Genomic DNA, 18,931 nt, shown 5'->3' on the forward strand with positions numbered 1-18,931 from the left:
TGTTGGGAGTATGTCGGCTTTCCAAAGAAATTTTATTGGTCGTGAATTCAGAGTGGCTTTAAAAAGTACAGAGATTTAGTTACTCCAGATAAGATTTAGGACATGATGGGGTCATTCAATAAAGTGCTGAACTTAGCCTTGATGAGAGACGGCAGCTCAGAGCAGATACCTAACCAGGTTTAATCATTGGACCTGGCTATGGTGATGACCTGTTTGTAAAAAATAAAACATTTCTGACATTTTATCAATTGTTAATTTATTTCTTTTTTTTAATCCTGGGCAAAAAGAATGTGCAGTGTTCAGCCAGTAATAATCCTGAGCTATGAAATCAACAGCAGTCATATCTTGATGAGAAGCAACTTTAAAAACAACATACTACTATTAATTGTTTTTGAGCATTTGCTAAATACATGAATAGCCATTGTTGTGTTTGGACATTTCACAGCAGCAGATGGCGTAGTTACATCAGGATTAAACCGACACATATAACCTCGTTGCACTTGTTCCTGAGCCACACTTGTCCTAAGGTGCCCACGCAGTTTTTGTTTTTTTTTGTGCCAAACAGCTACAGGGACATGTGTGCGTGTGTGCATATGTGTGTGTGTGTGTGAGCAGCTGTGTTTGTAAACCAAATATCTAATGCATCCACTGAGTGTGTCCGTTAAATGTAGGTGAAAGTGAAAATGGAAGAATTGATTACATTATAGTTTTTTTTTTTTCCCCCCTTAACCTTGTTTACAGTGGACCTCTGCACGGTGCTGCATATCACTGTCCAAGAGCTTTAAATAAAAAGTCATGTCTGTCAAAATATCTCATGAACCTGAGAACAGATTTTAATGAAGCTCTCAGAAAGTAATCACTGGATGTACAGCTAGAGCAGATTATTTTTTAGAGATGGCTGCTACAGCTAACTGACCAAAGTAAACACCAAAATGACTATAACTCTGTCAATATTTACACATTTTCAGCTAAAACATGGTGTAGTCATATTCATCCTCAACACATACTCTGACAGGTCACACAGAATTTGTGTTTAAACTGCGGTAGAGGCTAAAACTCTACAGCTAGGTCTTATTTATTTATTTATTTATTTGTGATTATCTGGTTCTGTTCTCAAATTTCTAAAGGAACCTTTTCAGATCAGGCTTATAATATTCTGTAAGATTTTGAGCAACAGGTTTACATCAACTTTATTGCCAGTATATATCTCAGAGCTGTGGTTCCTGAAACGGTATGTTGAAGAGATCTGGTGTACCCTGATTATCACTGATTGAAGTAGGGTATAGAAATAATACGAAAATCCATTGAACAAGAAAAAAAAAAAGATACAAAAAGCCTCAAAACCTATTTTGCTCTTTTAAGTTTTCTTTTAATTTCTCGGGAGAGTCATTAAAAGTTACATCACTGGCAACCATTTCAGGAGATCACCTCAGGACATCCATGTGTTTCATGACCCACATGAGGGGGGGGAGGGGGGTCCGCTTATTCCAACTTGACAAATCCCTGTCCCAGAGTTTATGCCACAGGCATAAACACAGGCATTGTGAGGCACAAGGTTTGCTTCGACATGCAGGGACACTTCGGTCCTGGCATGCTTCAGTCCTGCCACCAGGTGGCAGTGATCCATTTAAAGTGAGGAATTGAGCTCCGACAGTTTCAGGCTCTGCTGACTTTACTCACAGCACCTTGAGGAGGAATTCTTTAATTTTGAGAACAAACCACCGGCATCATAACAATGATAGATCATCTAATGTTGTGTCACCTCCATCTTCCCCGACAGCCTTCTCCATCTCGTTTTCCAGCAACACATACCTCAAATAAAGTTCTATAAAATTTGCAATAATTTATATATCAAACTTCCTGTTTCCTACAGTTTTTTGTGTTTTCTAAATGAACAGTTGATTTAAGAGACTATGCAAATGTGCTGATAATGAATGAATACCACTTAGTAGCTCTTTGAGTGCTGCCGATTTCAATGTTTGTATTCGTCTCTCACATTTAAAAGCTGTTTTATTGTATTAACACAGCCAGTTCTGCAATGAGAGAGTTTCATGCTTTGGTTGGCAGTTTGGCCCATATCACCAAAACATGTCAGAGTCCATGTGGGACGAACTCCGTCCACCTCCCTCCGCCGCCGAGGGCTGTGAATGACTGAAGCTCCAGGGTCTCACCGCTGACGGCTACTGGGAGGTCTCTTCAGATTCTTGTCTGACAGCGAGGGTCCTCCACTCTCTCTGGAGAGCCCCTTCACCTCCAGCTTCCAGGGAGCAAGAGAGCAAGGCCTGAGCTGTGGACACACAGGCACACACTCAAACACACAATTATTCCAGACAAATTATGGACACTGGGTGTGCTTTGGCCTCCATGTGGTCTGCAAGGGGGAACATTTAACTCATTGTTGCCCCCTAATCCTCACCTCCACCCTTCCTGTGACCCCCCGCTGCCAGTCCCCGATCAACCCACCCCTTCACCACCACATCTTCCTGGGTAAAATTGTAAGATGACTTGAAATTCTTTGTTTATCCCTTCTCTGAGTTTTTTTTTAATCTTTTAAGGAGTGTTTAACATTTTCCTTTTTTTATTTTATTTTATTTTTTAAGTTTAACAACTTTTCTTTTTTTCTTTTACCTGGAAATTATACTCATATTTATTTATAAAACCCTGAGTTGCATCTCACCACGAGACTTAAAGGGAAGAGGAAGGAAAGAGGTAATAAACAAATCTTGATTGGCCAAAGGGAGGCAGGGGTCAGAGGTCAGACTGGGGTGCGCCAAGACTGACTATAATGAGAGACTGAGCCTCATTAGATCCAGCTCCTGATGAGATGACAATGTGAGCTGATGAGCACAGTCAGGTGTAACGAGCGGCACAGCAACACTGGTTAGCACATCGAACAACAGGCAGGAGCGAGAGACAAAGCTCAGGCAGCTGCCGGCTTCACATTTGGCAAAGGGTCAATCAAAAGTGCCTGTGGAATGGTTTAGTTTACTCTACGGTCAATGGCTGTGTGCTCATTTTCTTTTAAAGGATTCTTTACCAACAATAACCTTTAGTGCTCAGGAACAACAGGGGCCTCGGTCATGCTTAAGTTAAAAAAAAAAGTAGTGAAGTTTTTAACATCTTATCGGTGCTATATATATTCAATATAGAGAATAGTACTTAAAATTGTACTTTTTTGTGTTTGAAACTCGATAAAGTTTGATTTTATCATCTACAAGATGACTGGCATCACATTTATACTGGTTATAAAGATTACAAGTTAGTGAGAAAGAGGTTTAATGCAGTATTGAAATGGTTTAATTCAAAACTAATCTGGGTCAAAAGGTCCAAACTGTCCGATTTTTTACCAATGACCATTGTGGAGAAAGGTGTCCCTCAGGGTTCCATTCTGGGTCCTTTGATTTTTAGTTTGTATATTAACAACTTTCCAGAAATCTGTCCACCAAATACAGCTTCATATGGTTGCATCTACAGGCTAAAAAACAAATAAATAAAAAAACCAGCAAGTATCAGAAAAATGTTTTAGTTTTAATTACCAAGGTCTCTGACCTGTTGTGTGACTTATATTTATACCTTCATATTGATAAAACTGTGTTTTTTGTTCTTTTTTTAGATCCACTTGTAAGTAACAGGTAGAAGACTATCAGTATTACAGCAATATAAACACTTAAATGTGACAATAGATTAATAACTTACCTGGAACATGAATTATGATCTAACCAGTTGCATACAAACAGGAAAACCTTTGCTTCAATCAGAAGAAAAATCCTATAAACAAGATTTAAAAGTGTTGGACAAAAAGCCAAAGACATCATTGTAGAATAAAAAAAGAAGTAAAACAAATGAAAGAAAAATAAATGGTTCTTAACTAATGGAATGTATGATCATACTTTTTATTTTGTTTTGTTTGATTTGTCTTTTGTGTGATTTCTTTTGTTCAACATGATATAATTTTTTGTGCAGCTAAATCTAGCACATTTACATGATGTGCTTATCTTGTACTCATGTATGTTCGTTGTCCCTCTTTTTTAATAAATAAATTTAAAACAAAAATAAACTAAAAGCATAATATATGATAGTCCTATAGTGGTCCTTTTTGCAAATGGAAAGTTTAGAGCATGGAGTCTGATTTTTCACCTATTTAGCAAACCCCTTCTCTCACTAGGGTCTGGCAGTGTTAGGATAACGTTGCTGCCAACCTGAGAGATGCAGGGCTTGGCTTCGAGGAGCCGTTGAAAAAAGCCGTGGGAAAATAAGGGGAGGCTGATCAAAGTATGAGTTTTAGGATGTAAATGAGACAGTTTTAAGCAGCAGCACAGTGAGGGGGCAGTTTGATAGTGGAAGATTAAAGCATCAAGAAGGAAGGGAGACCTCCCTGATGAGAAAAGGTCTGGTTCAGGATGTTACTTAGTGTGTGAGTCACCACTGTCTGCTCAGGCATGATGGCGACGTCGTCCTTAGCACGGGGTTTTTACAGCTCAAATTAGAATCCAACGAAAGTATAAATGAATGTAAGGAGATGGGGAAAGCTTGTGTTGCTTATTGATGTCACGTGGTAAATGTATGACTGCATTAGTGAACAAATGTGGGAAGTGATGACAGGGGTGAATGAAGATGCTGTGAGCCCTGAGGAACCACAGCTCCTTGACAGCCCCCTCTCCACCTTTGCCAAGTGTTTCTCAGAGCTTCTGGTTTCAAGTGCAGTCTTCTTTCCTTGTTGACCAGGAGAGTGGGTGATGTATAGCAGCCTTTAAAACGGAAGTAGAATCAAAGTTAAAGCTGCCTGAATGTATATTCTGAGTCATGGCATGACTGCAAACCTTGACTTTTTGTCCACATCTCCAAAATGCAGCAGATTCACAATCTATGACTAGAAATACTCTTATGGCAACAAATCAATTATTTGTTTTGTACAACATCTTCCATATCACATGACAGCAATCATGAACCAAGATGCTTTTAACCCTAATCATCTTTAGTACAACTTAATGCCCTGCCCCACATGTATTCTGTCTATAACATTTATCATTTAACTCTCAATGTTAAGCCTCAACCTTTACAGAAAAAAACAACAACAACATAAAATTACCAGGTTTTACACATGTGACATTGTGGAAAACCATGGGACCACGTGATCATATGAACATGCTGAAAATGTTCCAAAATTGCGTGGGCAACATGCAAAAATCTGTTTCACAAGCAAAAACACATGATTTCCACAACAGTTCAATTCAATTTATTAGTATTATAGTATTATTATATAGTGCTAATTCACAATTAAAGTCAACTTAGGGCACCGTAAAACAACAAGTCCTAATTATAAATCCAAATTCATTTCAAAACTGATCCAGATTTAAATAAATCAGAGTCACTTTAATCCAACTATAATACATTACAGTTGAATTTTGTACTTTAAAGACGTTGTCACTAATTGTGAAGCTCATGTGTGGGTGTTTTTCAAGGGACGTGGCCGAGTGGGTCCATTTCTGACCTCAGCTGTATAATGGTGCTCTCCACTCATTCTATTTATAGAACACTAATCACTAGTTAGTTGCTTGAATGATTATGCAATAACCATACTCGTATAAACACTGGTAATAGCTTGTAGAGGTATCTGTCACAGTGCCTGTTTTAGCTTGAAAAAATCAGGAAACTGCCATTGAATTCCATCAAGAAGACCACAAAACATTGTGTCTGTGGTACTTGTAACAGTGACTCACGAAACAAACATCGTCCGCATATGGAAGGGTATTTTTTGTCATATTTCCGATGTCGAACACACAGCCAGAGAGTGGGATCGCTGGATTCGAGCAATGTGACGAGCTGGATTTCATCTGGAAAAAGTGAATCCAAACAAAACTTCTGCTTTAAACATTTCATCATCTAAGTTTTTTTTTTTTTTTTTTTTAATTATGCAAAAGCTGTGGCTTTAAGAAAAAAACTCTACACACACACACACTATACACGGCAATCACAAGCAAGGAGACACCAGTTCAAACACACCAACCTTTTCAACAATTCTGCCCGCGTTCCAGTCTGTAGAAGACCTCAACACTCTAACCAACGTTCCAACTGAACGTTTATCGATGCAAACAGTATGCATGACGTAATGAGCGGAGGGCTCTATTGTGTACACCTTTAATGTTTATCATTAGAGCAATGTTTCATACCATGAAGTTGTCAGTGTACTTATCCTGCTTCTGTTCATACTTGTTTCTACAGGGATCGTACAATTGGTGTGGCAAGGTTTACAAAAACGTGTGTGTTTTTCCTAATACATTATAGGATTTTAATGTAATTTTCAAATTCAGATGCTATTTTTTTCTGCTATTATATTAAGGTAGTTTTTCTTAAATCTTTAAAGCAGTTTGTTAGGTTTTCTAAATCACCAGGAGATCTTAAAAACCACATCAAAACTATACTGGAAACATTACAAAATTAACAAATTTTCACTTTCTGATAATCACAGCTGACAACAAACTCAATCAGGTTTTAGAATTCGTAAGATATCCGCTTAGATCCATTTTAACCTGACCCGGGATTTCTTTTGAAAACTTGGCTAAAACAAAATGATTCACAGCTGGTCCTCCTGCGCTTCCTGCCTCCAACAGCTTACTTACCTGAGAGTGACGGCGCTGCATGCTTGGGTGATACAGTGTTAAGGTGCGCTTGATGGATGAGCCGATGCCCAAAAAGTTCTGTTTGTCTTGGTGCTTTCAAAGGCCTACCGTGACCTGCCGGCACGGATCAAGATGTGAGCCTCGCCCCAGCCACACCGGAACACCAACAGGTTGTGACCTCTAACAACATGATCCAACATCATGTGGAGACTGCATATCAATAAACACTTTGAAATTGCACCAGTGGCCTCAACAGCCATCCGTGGCGGCCCCCCAACAAAGCCTTGCAGTGACACAAAGACAACACAATTGGAAAACAGGAATGCATGAGTTGAGAAAAGGAAGGGGCTGAGTGGGAGAGAGGGGTGACATTTGGGTGGGATGGAGGAGTTGGGAAACAAATGATTTGATGCAGAAGCTGAGCAGCAGCCATTTGACTCCTTGGAGGACTATATGCATTGTGACTTTCAGGGCATGTTTGCTCTAAAGTGCTGCAGGGACTTGAAAAGATCCTCAGATGTGACAGCTTTTTCACTCTTTCTGTCGCTTTGTGGTGCAGAGCTGACCAGAGCCTCGAGACACTTATATCACTGGGCCGTGACAGCTACACACATACATGAACACAGCACGCAGAGTGGTGGCTCCAAGCCTTTTGTCATCGGGTCCTGGTCCACTGATCTCCCTCGCTGCCGAAGGACAATAAGGGGCAGCCAGTCAGCAACTGTCTGCTTCCCAGTAACATAGCAGGCAGTCGCACGGGCAGAACTAATCTGGGAACGTCTCTCTATGTCTTTAAAAAAAAAAAAAGAAAAAAAAGCCATCTTTGATGAGGATTCAAACAAAAGAAAACATGGATTCACAAAGTTACACTCACTGATTTGAGGTTTTTTTTTAGCCTGTTATAAAACCAGTCAACTTTTGAACTCAGTACTGCTATTTTTTTTTCTTAGTAATGAGATGCAATATTTGGATGGGTCTCATAAAGGGTTTGAAATTTATGCACAAAAAGGAAGAAATGAGCAGCAAGACTTAGTTATATTTTATGCATAAAATATGCGATACAGAACAAGATGTAAATATGAGAACACAGTCGACACAATAAATAACTATTTTATCTTATTGTCCCATTGAGCATTTATGAGCAGTTATAAGTTCAATATGGTGCTGAAGAGGGAGAAAAAATGTCTCAGAAACCAAAACTCTGGGTAAAGTGTGCTATAGAAGTTTAATAGAGCAAAATGAAATTCAGAGTCAACTTGTTTTTTGTAGGTTATCACATGAAAAAAACAACCATTATTTCAATTTAGCAGTTTTCTTTGCAGGTTTAGGATTAGCAGTGCACTGCTCTCAAGCTGCCAGTTTTACCCCTAAATGCAAAAAAATGCCACTACAATGACAACTCGGTGAGCTTGTTTGAACATTAAAATTTAATTCATTTCTCAAGTGGTATGTACACAGTGTTTCAGAACTAAAAAAATCTTTCGAAAGAAAGAAAAAGCTTGAGTAACCATATACTCCCAAGCAGACTTCATCAGCTGATGGGCTACAAAGACGAGAGAATAATGAGTGAAACCAGTGAGCAGCTTTAAGAATAACTCTTTTTTTTTCTTCCTTCCCTCGCCCCCTCTCCATCAATCTGAGGGCTCCTATTTGGGATGTCCCTCTTCATTTGATGTGGCAGCAATTAGCAGGGGGACTTTTGTCCCTTTGGGCAGACGGGCGGTCCACTTCACTGATCCCCATCCATAGGGGTTGAATGGAGCAAACTGAAGATAGCATGGCATGGGGATCAAACAGATCTGCCTCGCCACCGTTATGGGCTCTCGGCGCCCACTTCTTTATTGGAGAAGGAGGACGAGGGAGAGAAAGGAAAGCCAAGGGCTAAAAAGAAGTGAGGTGTTAGTTTTCCCATGAGAATGCTCACTGGGGGTCAAGTCTTAGGCAATGTGTGTTCAAAAAAGTGGGTACTGTGTTTACATTTAGCAGTATTCAAAAGAAGGTTCAGTTGAGAGTCATTAAATATTAATTAGAAAGGTTTTAGTTGTAAGAATACAAGTTCAAGACTTGTGTTCAAGACGTTATCTACATTCCTTTATTGGATAAACTACTCTCCCAATCATTATTCTTTCTTTTGAGGAGGACTTGGGAGTTTAAAAAACAACAGCAACACCAACAAAAAAAAAAAAAACATTATTAGGCACACACACTTTCCAAAATTATGGTTCCCATCATGTCCACTGAACCCTGACACTTTCGAAACTCCAGCTCCACATTATGTTTCCATGTCAGTTTCCAATACAGGACTGTAGAACCGGACTCTTGTTCCCAGTTTCCCAGTTTCTGTTGGGAAGAGAGGCTCTTAAAATGGAATTCTGAAGCTGAGTTGAACAGGACATATTTAGCTAGCACCCGATAAAGGCTGATGTTGGACTCTATCTGAATCATCCATCCATTTTTTACCACTTATCCTTAGTTGGGTCACAAAGGCAACAGGTTTAGGAGGAAAACCCAGACATATCTTTCCCCAGAACATTTTCCAGCTCCTTCTGGGGGATCCCAATGTGTTCCCTGGCCAGAGAGGGTACATATTTCCTCCAGTGAGTTCTAGATCCTCCTCAGGGTGTCTTCCCATTAGGACATGCCCAGAAATGATCATAATCCACATTTTAAGATCACAGGTGAGGCTTAGAAGGTAGACAGACCAGTAAACTGAGAGCTTCACATTTCAGCTCAGCTGTTTACCCTCATTGCTGCAGATGAAGCTTCAATCCATTGATCCATCTCTCGCTCCAAAATATCATCAGTTGTAAGCAAGACTCCCAGACACTTAACTAATTCAAGGTCTGAACTCTCGAATGCCTTAGCAGGACCATGTGGTCTATCTTCCAGTTTATAAAGGAAGATACATAGAGCATGGAGTGGAATAGTAAAGGACATCAATTCTTTTTTGCTAATCTTCCCTTACATAGACATATGGCAATGCAAAATAGAGGAACAATTTTTCTATATCCTATGAAAGTTTGATAACCATCAGGGTTGTATGCATGGTAGCTCTGATTAGGCTCAGGTTGTGTGAACATGCCAAAAACTTCAAATTATAAACACATGTTGTGGATATCACGCGTTGCTACATCTTAACAGAGGAACATGATGTAACTGAAAAATAAAATGTTTTCTAATGTTAATTTTTTTTTTTTTTCCCTCCTCTGTAAAGTTTCAGGTCCTGCAGACATGTCAATCAGCCAGCCTGTGAAGACAGAGAGGAACAATTCTGCTAGAGGATGGAGGGAAATGACAAGTCAGTGAAAACCACGGCTGCACCATCAATAAAGAGCTGCGGACATTGTTGTTTTACAGTTGGCAGGGGGTCGAGGACAGCCCTGAGGGGGATGTGTGTGTGTGTGTGTGTGTATGTGTGTGTGCTCCACGTGTCAGGATGTCAGCGGGGGAGCCCTCCATCAAACTTTAAGACAGTGATTTGCCACTAAGATTCATCCCGCAGGGAGTGTGAGAGAGGCCCTAGGTGGTCAGCAGAGAGGGAGCAGCAAGCTGAGGTGAGGATGTTAGTTCCCCTCAGGCTCATGAAATCAGATCGGGTGATGATTAAAGCTGACATCACCTGACTTCCTCTTGTTACCCTGCAGGAAATCCTCAGAGTTTCCTTTTCAGCTACTCTGACTGAAGATGAATCAAGTGAGTAAATCTATTGATCTCCAATTAATGGCTGCATTTTTTTTTCTATTTAAGAGTTAGGACGAACCAATGCATAGTTTGCCCTTCTGTGTATTCTTGTTTGAAAATCTGATATGTGGGTTCAGATGTTCGGTTGTTTGGACTAAAAAGCTCAACAATTTCACAGAAATATCCGTACTAACTGACTCCTTTATTTCTTTTCATCCTCCTGTAAACAAAACTAGCTCACATTGGTAACATTGGCCATTTTCATTTGTAAGATCCCCCATTAAAGAAAAAAAATAAAAAAAAGTTTCTAAGGTAATAAAAACAGAAATTTGTCATCAAATTAATTACCTTCTAAACGAAACACAATTTTGAAATTTATTATTATTTTTCTCTTAAACACTTTTAATTTTAACATTAAATGCCTCAACTCTTCCTGCAATAACACTGAACTGCAGCACTGAGGGTAAGTCTGGAGGAACTGAATCATCTGACAGGAGTGACATTCTGTGATTTAGAGTTGCTACAACGACAGCTGATATGAACCCTTCCCTTAACTACCAGTGTCGGTGTATGTGCTTGTTTCAGTCTTCCTCTTCCTGCTGCTGCAGCGAGGCATGTCTCCAACATGACTTGAAGAATTCCGGTTCAATCCCAGATATGATTTGAGCTTCACACTTTTGGAAAGATGGAAACCTTGATTCACTCCGTCTTTTGATTACTAATGATATCCCACAGTCTAAAAGTATGTGTGTGTGTTTGAGAGAGAGAGAGAGAGTGTGTGTGTGTGTGAGTCTGTGAGAGAAAGAGGACAAAAGAGAGAAAACCTTGCATCCAGTTACAGGTGGTGGCATCTCAATAGGCCTAAAGACGAAAGAGCTGCCTTTGAATGCCACATGAAAGGACAGGGAGGGATGAGATATCTGAGGATACCTTCATTTCTCTGATGGCAACTGTGCTTACAAATAGCAAGCTATGTAAGGAATCTCCTCTTCCTCGCTCGCTCTCCTTCATGTCTTTGTGTAGTCTCTCTGTCTCAGTGAAGCGAGGAAGGCTGCTCTTCAGTGGCTTGATGCGCTCACTCTCCCATGCCACTGGGGTGTTAGGAGTCTTGTAGGACAAGAGTGATGACACCAAGAGGGGCACTGCTCCGTGTGTGGGTGTGGGTGTGTGTGTGTGGTGTTTAAGGTATGAGGGCTGTACCATGTTGAACCTATTCATCATTTGTCAGTGCCATCTGCTGATCAATTACAGGAGAACAAGAGAGCCACTGACTCAATTCTAGAGCGCGACGGGGCCACACACACACACACATGCACACGCACGCATAGACCTTTAGTTGAACTAATATTTTTTGTCAAGGTTTATCACCTCGTGAGAACAGGACAGCCTGTTATTTGCTCAATAATGAGAATTTTTCAATTTAGATGTGATGTTTTGTGGCCATTTTGTCATTTTTAAGATATATTCCAGGAAAGGATGACTTCATGTAAGCATTTTGTTTGTTTGTTGTTGTTGTTGTTTTGAACAGTACTAAATAGCAAGAAACCGAATTAGAAGAAACTCCACTCTGAGCTCCCACTTTAAAACTGTGGTTTATTTGTACTTTATAAGAATTGTAACAGCACTGAAACACAAAGATTACTTATTTTCTGTTAAACTCTCCTACAAAACTCGAAAAATTGCATTTGTCTGCGTAAATGTGGTGTGAATGCTGACTGCTAAATGATTTTGCTAAAATTTATTTAAGAATGATGTAGTTAAATTGTTACAATTCAAACAAGCAGAACAGAAGTTAAAATCAGCAAAGATAAAACCTAAAATTAGCAGAAAAGTGACTCATTTTGTTAAAATATGTCCAGTGTTTTTTTGTTTTTTTTTCTTTAGCCAACAAACAGCCATGGGAATATTGACTGCTGTTGCTCAGATTGACCCCAGTATCATCATCAAAGCCCCCTCAGCCCCCTTTCTGCTGCAGGGGCTCCACGCCCGCCTGTGGTTTGGCATCAGGCCTGGCCTTCCAGTTTCCCTACAGTGGGATCAGCGGCAGGTGGAAACGCTTTGAACTCGGCTGCAGGTGGAATAACTTTGAACCTCCGCACCGTGTCACCGACTGAAAGAGCATGTTAGCACACATGTTAGAAAAATCAAACTGCAGTTTCAAAGAACCCAGAGCCGATGAAACAAAGGCAAACTACAACACAAACACACAGTCCACCGACAATGACGTTAGCTAAAACAAGCATTCATTCACAACATTCGGCAGGGTTAGAGAAACTGATTCATGAAAAGCTTCATGTTACATTTTACGTCACTTTTCTTAGTCACAACCAAACTCTGTGTAGCCACACAATTAAAGGAAAAATGTATCAAAAATCTATAATAAAAAATGTTTCCAATATTCACTGATTAGGGAACTATATCCCGTTTTCTGCTAAGTAGACCTAAAGTTCATGTCGAAGCAGACATTATAAACTCATGTTTTGCATCAAAGAGTAATGATATTCTGCTTGAGCTAATGCAAAAAGTAAAATTGTTCCTTTACGTATTTGACAAAATACAAGTACAAAAAAAATATTTTTCATCGTCTTTACTGATCAACTTTGCCTAAAAAATCAAAAAGAAGTATATTTACTATCTCATTCTTTCTCCTAAACACACTTCTAAGCTGCTCAGTAACTCAAATATATATCCAGGCTGTCTCCAAATCAACATAGATGTCATTCCACACAATAATATGCTCAGAAATAAATTTGTCTCATTTCATTCATTATGCTTTGATAATGTGATAAGCTTATTGACTTAATGATTAAAGGGATAATCAAGTGCTGAATTTTAAATTCTATATACTGTATACTTTCAAATATATTATTCAAGGCACACTGTACTCGGTTACTCAACTCAACTGAACACTGACCAACAAAAAAGACAGAAAAGGAAATTAAAGGTTTAGCATGTAATGCACATCACCCGCAGCTTTTCAGGCTCAAGTTTTAAACTAAAATCATCTCATGTTGAGAAATGACAGATTTAGAGCTGTTTTGATCAAACCTTCAAAATAACATCATGTGTGATCTCACACAGTATTGCGAGATTGTGCACTCAGAGGATGTGTTGAGAAGGACCCTCAGCTACCACCACATGTAATTTTAGCTCAGTAGCTGCAAAACTGAATGAATTATAGCCGTTTTTGTTATACATGTCTTGAATTGGATTGACTTCAAATGTTAATCAGTTGTAGATGTTCAGCCACTGATTACTTTCTGAGGATTTTGTTTAAATCTGTCCACTGATTCATGAGATATCTTGCTAACACGACAGACAAATGAACACATGCACGTACGCAGACGCAGGCTTTTTGATGGTGGGTGATAAAGAACGAATCTTCCATAACATTTTTGGGATGTGTTTGCCGTCACTCAGGAGGAATCCCACTCAGAGAGAGAGAGAGAGGNTGGGGTGGGGGGGGCAGGACAGCCTCTCTGGAACACTGAAAATAGCAGGGATAAACCTGATTGGTGAGTACTAAGAATGTAGAATCATGACTGCCTCCACACTGAGATAAATTTTGCAACTACACCGAGACCCAGCCATGTTTGAAACCGTAGTGGAGAGCGTAGCAGGGCTCGTCATCCAGTGCGAAGAGGCCTTTCCCCTTTAGTGAAACAGCCTTCTCAGATGTCAGTGGTCTCCTCCAGCTGAATAATCCACCCTGCCAGGGTGGAAAACAAAAAATCAAGAAGGTTGTAAGGACATCTCATCCATTTCAAAATCCAGAACTTAATAGGTCTGCTAAAGACAGCTTTCCTCTAGATATAACAGAAGTCAACCTGGATCCATGCTTCAGTGGGTATGGCCAATTCAGACATTAACATAATGCAGATGGTCATATTGTAATGGTTAGTTTAGGTACATGTCACTAATGCATTTAAATATATATATCTTCACATATTTGTCTTTCTCACCATATATATCACAGTTTGTTTGCATCTTCGTTTTTTTTTTAGGTCTTTCATGACTCTGGTCTATCCTGGATGCCTGTGAGCCAAGAGAAGTTGATGTTGCCTCTGGAGAGGGCTAACATAAGGCTTTTTTTAAAGTAAAGCTGAAGTAGGATTTGTGAACACGACTGCATTGTAGGGCTTGACAACGGTTTCCTCGTGTCCGTGAGGTTTGGTCACCTATTACTGCAGCTCTGTTTGAAGGATTTAGCAATTTGTGCTTGCCTTTCAAACACATGAGGGAAAAGAAATCATAAAATGATATGCACATGAAAGCGCTTGCACAAACATTATTAAATGTGTTATGCTTTGGATGATTTGTGCGTGTGTTACGCTGGGCCATGGGCGTGCTGATTACTGGTGTCATAAATTGGCTTTCAGTACGTGGAAAGTCTTTGGTTAAAGTTTATGATGAGAAAAATAAAGGCTAGCTTGTGATTAGTGGTTTCCCAGTGGGCGAAACTGGTCATAAGTTTTATGATTACACACTTAGGAAAAAATATGATTGGCCGATTTTACTATCATTTGAAAAAGATCTCTTGTTGACTCACTAATGTGCTGCCTGCTGTAGTTTTTTCACCTCACCAAAAATGTTTTGCATATTTTGTTTACATCGAAAGACAATTTGCTGCCAAAGGTCACAGCACACTATTCGTCATTGAGCTGCATGTTTAATGTATAATTTGCAGGTTTTTCTTTCAAAGCTGCGGCGATAAAAATCAAAACAGGAATCAGACAGAATAGTAGTGAGGGTGATGCAGTGCTTATGCACTGAAGCTTTTAAGTTCTTGTAGATTAGCATGAGATACGATTTAATGTAATAAAATCTGCATAAGAAAAAAGTTTAATGTCAATTAAACTACTACTTTAAAAGAAAGTTTGCACATGATTCACCAGTGAATGGCTATTTGCTTGTTGGTTCTTTATTTGTTTTTTTTACTATCCTTGCATGTAACTTTGATAAACTTTGTCAGCAGAGATAAAACTGCTGTGATTTTTGTGCTTGATGTTCGGCAACAGGGCAAAACTGAGGCCCAGTCATAACTAAGTAAAGAAATGGGAGCATCATTGATGAGAGACAGTAGAGAGACATAAAAGCCCGTAGAGAGAGGTTGTCTGTCTCTCCCACAGATGAAAGACAGTCAGCGACAAGGAGGAGGAGCAGTCTTTTCTTTTGCTGATGAAAACAAGAATCAGCAGGGCTAAAGGTAAAGAGGGCGTTCGTATGGCGGCGGGCTCCGTTCAAAAGACACACCTGTTGTTTGGCCTGTCGCCGTCTATCCGTCCATCCCTGCCTTTCTGTCTGTCAGTCTGTCTGACCACACACAGACGCAACAAGCGAGCACTTCAAACAAGCCACCACACCCATGAAAACATGGAGACACACACACAGATAGTTTCTAAACAGAAACAAAAATTAAGTGGCGGAGCATGTAAGGTCATACTTCAGCTGATGGTGTAGGAGGACACAGTGTTTGGAATGAAGTTTTTGACAAGAAGGCAGTTTAAAAATTCAATCAACAAGGGTGACTTTTTCCTTAATACACAAAATTTGTAGGCTCCTAAAATAAACAAGCGTTTCTATATTTCTTTGTTACTTGAAAACAAAACCAATCATTCATTACTACAAAGGGACTCACCATAGCCCTTTGGCAAACTTGTAATAACTAAAATATAGATGAATGAACAAAGCAGGCCTAAAAAAATCAAAATGAAACTCATTCATTCATTATCTGTTCCTGCTTATTCCTGTTCAGGCTCACAGGAAGCTGGTGCCTAAAGGTGGTGTCTCACTGGGCTACAACTGTTGGGAGACTCCTTGGGGACTTAAAATTGGGGGTAAATTTTGAGAAAAATAAAAATTTCCATAGCAGTCTCACTGAATTTGGAGTATTTCCGAGCAAGTGACCAGTGAACCATGTAGCTATGTTTTAAATAGCTAATTTTTGAAAATCATGGCCTATTTTCAAGTATGTAGCTTGTAAAACTGCATTCTTGGCCACACACATTATTTTGTTGCCCACCTCGACTCACTTTGTTCCCACCTTGGCAGCCTCCCCACACATATATGATTTATTCTACCGGAGTACGCTTTATTTCAATAATTATTATTTATCATCAGCATGGTTTCTAGATCTGGACATGAGGCCTAGATGTTTCTTGCCAGAGAGCTCCCGTGCAGGAGTCAAAATACAGCTCTAATGCTCTTGCGACAGGTTGGAGACGCCTATTATGACTTTATGGCTATTTTGAGAGAAAATTTGCCCCCCAATTTTTTGAACGTGTTTAAAACTCAAGCAACAGGACTGCGCAACTCAGCGACTCACATGAGCAAATTGAGAGCCACCACATGCATTGAAAGACATTCTGGACACTCCCTCGTGAATGCCTCTTGCTAACCAGTCTCAGTCCAGTGAGATACCACGTGATGTGCTTTAAAAAATCATGAAGGACTTGTGCATGTCACACTGTGAGACCTTGGTGCTTTTACATCTTGATGGTAACCTGTGTCACAAGAGATGCTGGACCGTACCTTTTGGATGGTACAGGAATGTGTATGTCACAAAGATCTGGACAGGTCACCAGTCCACCACAGGACCAGTACAAAGACACATGAAACAGACAACACTGCTTGCACATATCATGTGGAGATGGTCCAAGAGCTGCTTCCCGTCTTCAGCTGTGCTGTCTGGAAACAGAAAAGACCATTCCTGAACAAAACGAAAGGTTAGGAATGGTCAAGTTCATTCAAACATGCCACGAGTTAATTCGGATCTCACAGCTGGACATAATTTTCAGGCAAAAGGTAGCCAGACAGAGTATACTATCAAGCTGAGCAATTATTATTTTGACACCACAAGTATCACAGCTTTTTCTTTCTTTTTTTCTTTTGTTTTCTTGCTTATTGATTTTTATCTGACTTTAGGCAGAAACGAGACATATTAATTGGAAATAATTGTGTTTGCTCAGAAGTGGCTTGAAGTAGACAGAAAGCTATACATATGTTATATATATGTTACAGAGTCATTTGACTCAGGACTGCATTCAGATTCAACAATTTACAGTGAAAAGGCAGCTTCTGGTGAGTGTTATCAGTTTTTTTTCTATATTATAGATATACATAGTGTAGATGTTCGGTCTAAACTGTAACCTAATTCTCATTCAGTTTTTCTACAGTTAAATTCAAGTTTTTGCATCAGCAAATGTGTTTTATTGGGACACAGTGCTACATGACAGAAACCAATGTAAAAAACTTCCCTTGTTTTGTGAAACTGAACCAGTTCCTCAAAGCTGAGTGTGTGAATCTGTGCCTCTCCCTCATTATGTGGCTCAGAAAACAGATGAAAACATAAAGGAAGGAAGCAAGGTTCATTGTGAGCAGCATGAGATCAGAAGTGTTTGATGGTGATACATAACCCTGTGAGTTATGGGCCCACCCTGCTGCTTCACTAATTGAAACCCTGCGAACCACCCTGACTGCTGCCTGAACCGTCCCTCTGCGGCCTGAGAGAGCAGAGCTCAGGTATAAAAACTAAACCAGCGCGCCGCTGCACGGAGATTCTAGTCTTTGATTCACCTGGGCTCTTCCAAACATGATCTTTAGTGTTTAACCTGCCTCTTAACAGTTCCCAAGACAGTTTTGGTGTTGTTGTTTGAGCTCAAGCAGCCGGATGATCAGACAGGATGCAGTTCCACACTAGATCTAATGTGTCAAACTCGATGACATCGGGTCAGATTTGGTCCTACTTTATCTGGCCCACAAGATATTTCACATGTATTAGAACATACATAAGCATTAGAACTGTGAAAAAAGTAGTTATAAATGTCCAAATGGGGCTGTGCAAACCCTTGCAGAAAAACGGGCAACCAAGAAAAGATGCCAGATATCTGGCTTGAGCAACAGAGAGTCTGTTTGATGTCATGTTCTCTTTTTTTTTCTGTATTCTCTTGCATATCAAAGTAGAAGAAGATTTGTTTGGATTTTGGTTAAGGAATTTCTTGTAGCTCCTCTGATGTCTTGTGTTAAAATGTTATAAGAAATATTTAATGAAAAACTGCTGCTAGAGAACAAGTTACAAGTTCGGTTCATATCTGTGTGTAAGTTTACACAATGCATCTGAAAAACGCTGTCAGCTTTTTCTTTTACTTTGTTGATGAATAATAACTACACTTTGCCCTTGATTGCAACTGATGTTTTGTTTTGGTGTTTGTATGACTGAGTTTAATGCCCCTGTGCTAAACAATCATGCCTGACACTACCACCAGAGGTATCACATGTGCACTATTGTTTCCATGACCTTGTCACACCTACAGTTGTAGCCTCGGCACGAGGCCTGAGTGGCAAATCCAGCTTCAAATTCTCAACACGTAAGCCACCCCAATGAGCGTGAACTTTATGTCATGGATATGCTGCCACCACGTTGATAAACCGCTGCAATGTTTTTGTGCATGCTCAGAACCATCATGCATCTGCTGGGAAGCTCACCGTATTCTTAATATGCCCCTGAAGGTCTCAGCAAGATCCTACACACATCATTTAGGTTCTGGCAGATTTTATTATGCTTTAGTAGGGTTGTCACCCAGTACGAAGGTCCTAAAAAAGACCCCCTTGCTAATCAAGAAAAGAGAAAA

This window comes from Kryptolebias marmoratus, linkage group LG15, assembly GCF_001649575.2.
Source record: "Kryptolebias marmoratus isolate JLee-2015 linkage group LG15, ASM164957v2, whole genome shotgun sequence".
Taxonomy (NCBI): Eukaryota; Metazoa; Chordata; class Actinopteri; order Cyprinodontiformes; family Rivulidae; genus Kryptolebias; species Kryptolebias marmoratus.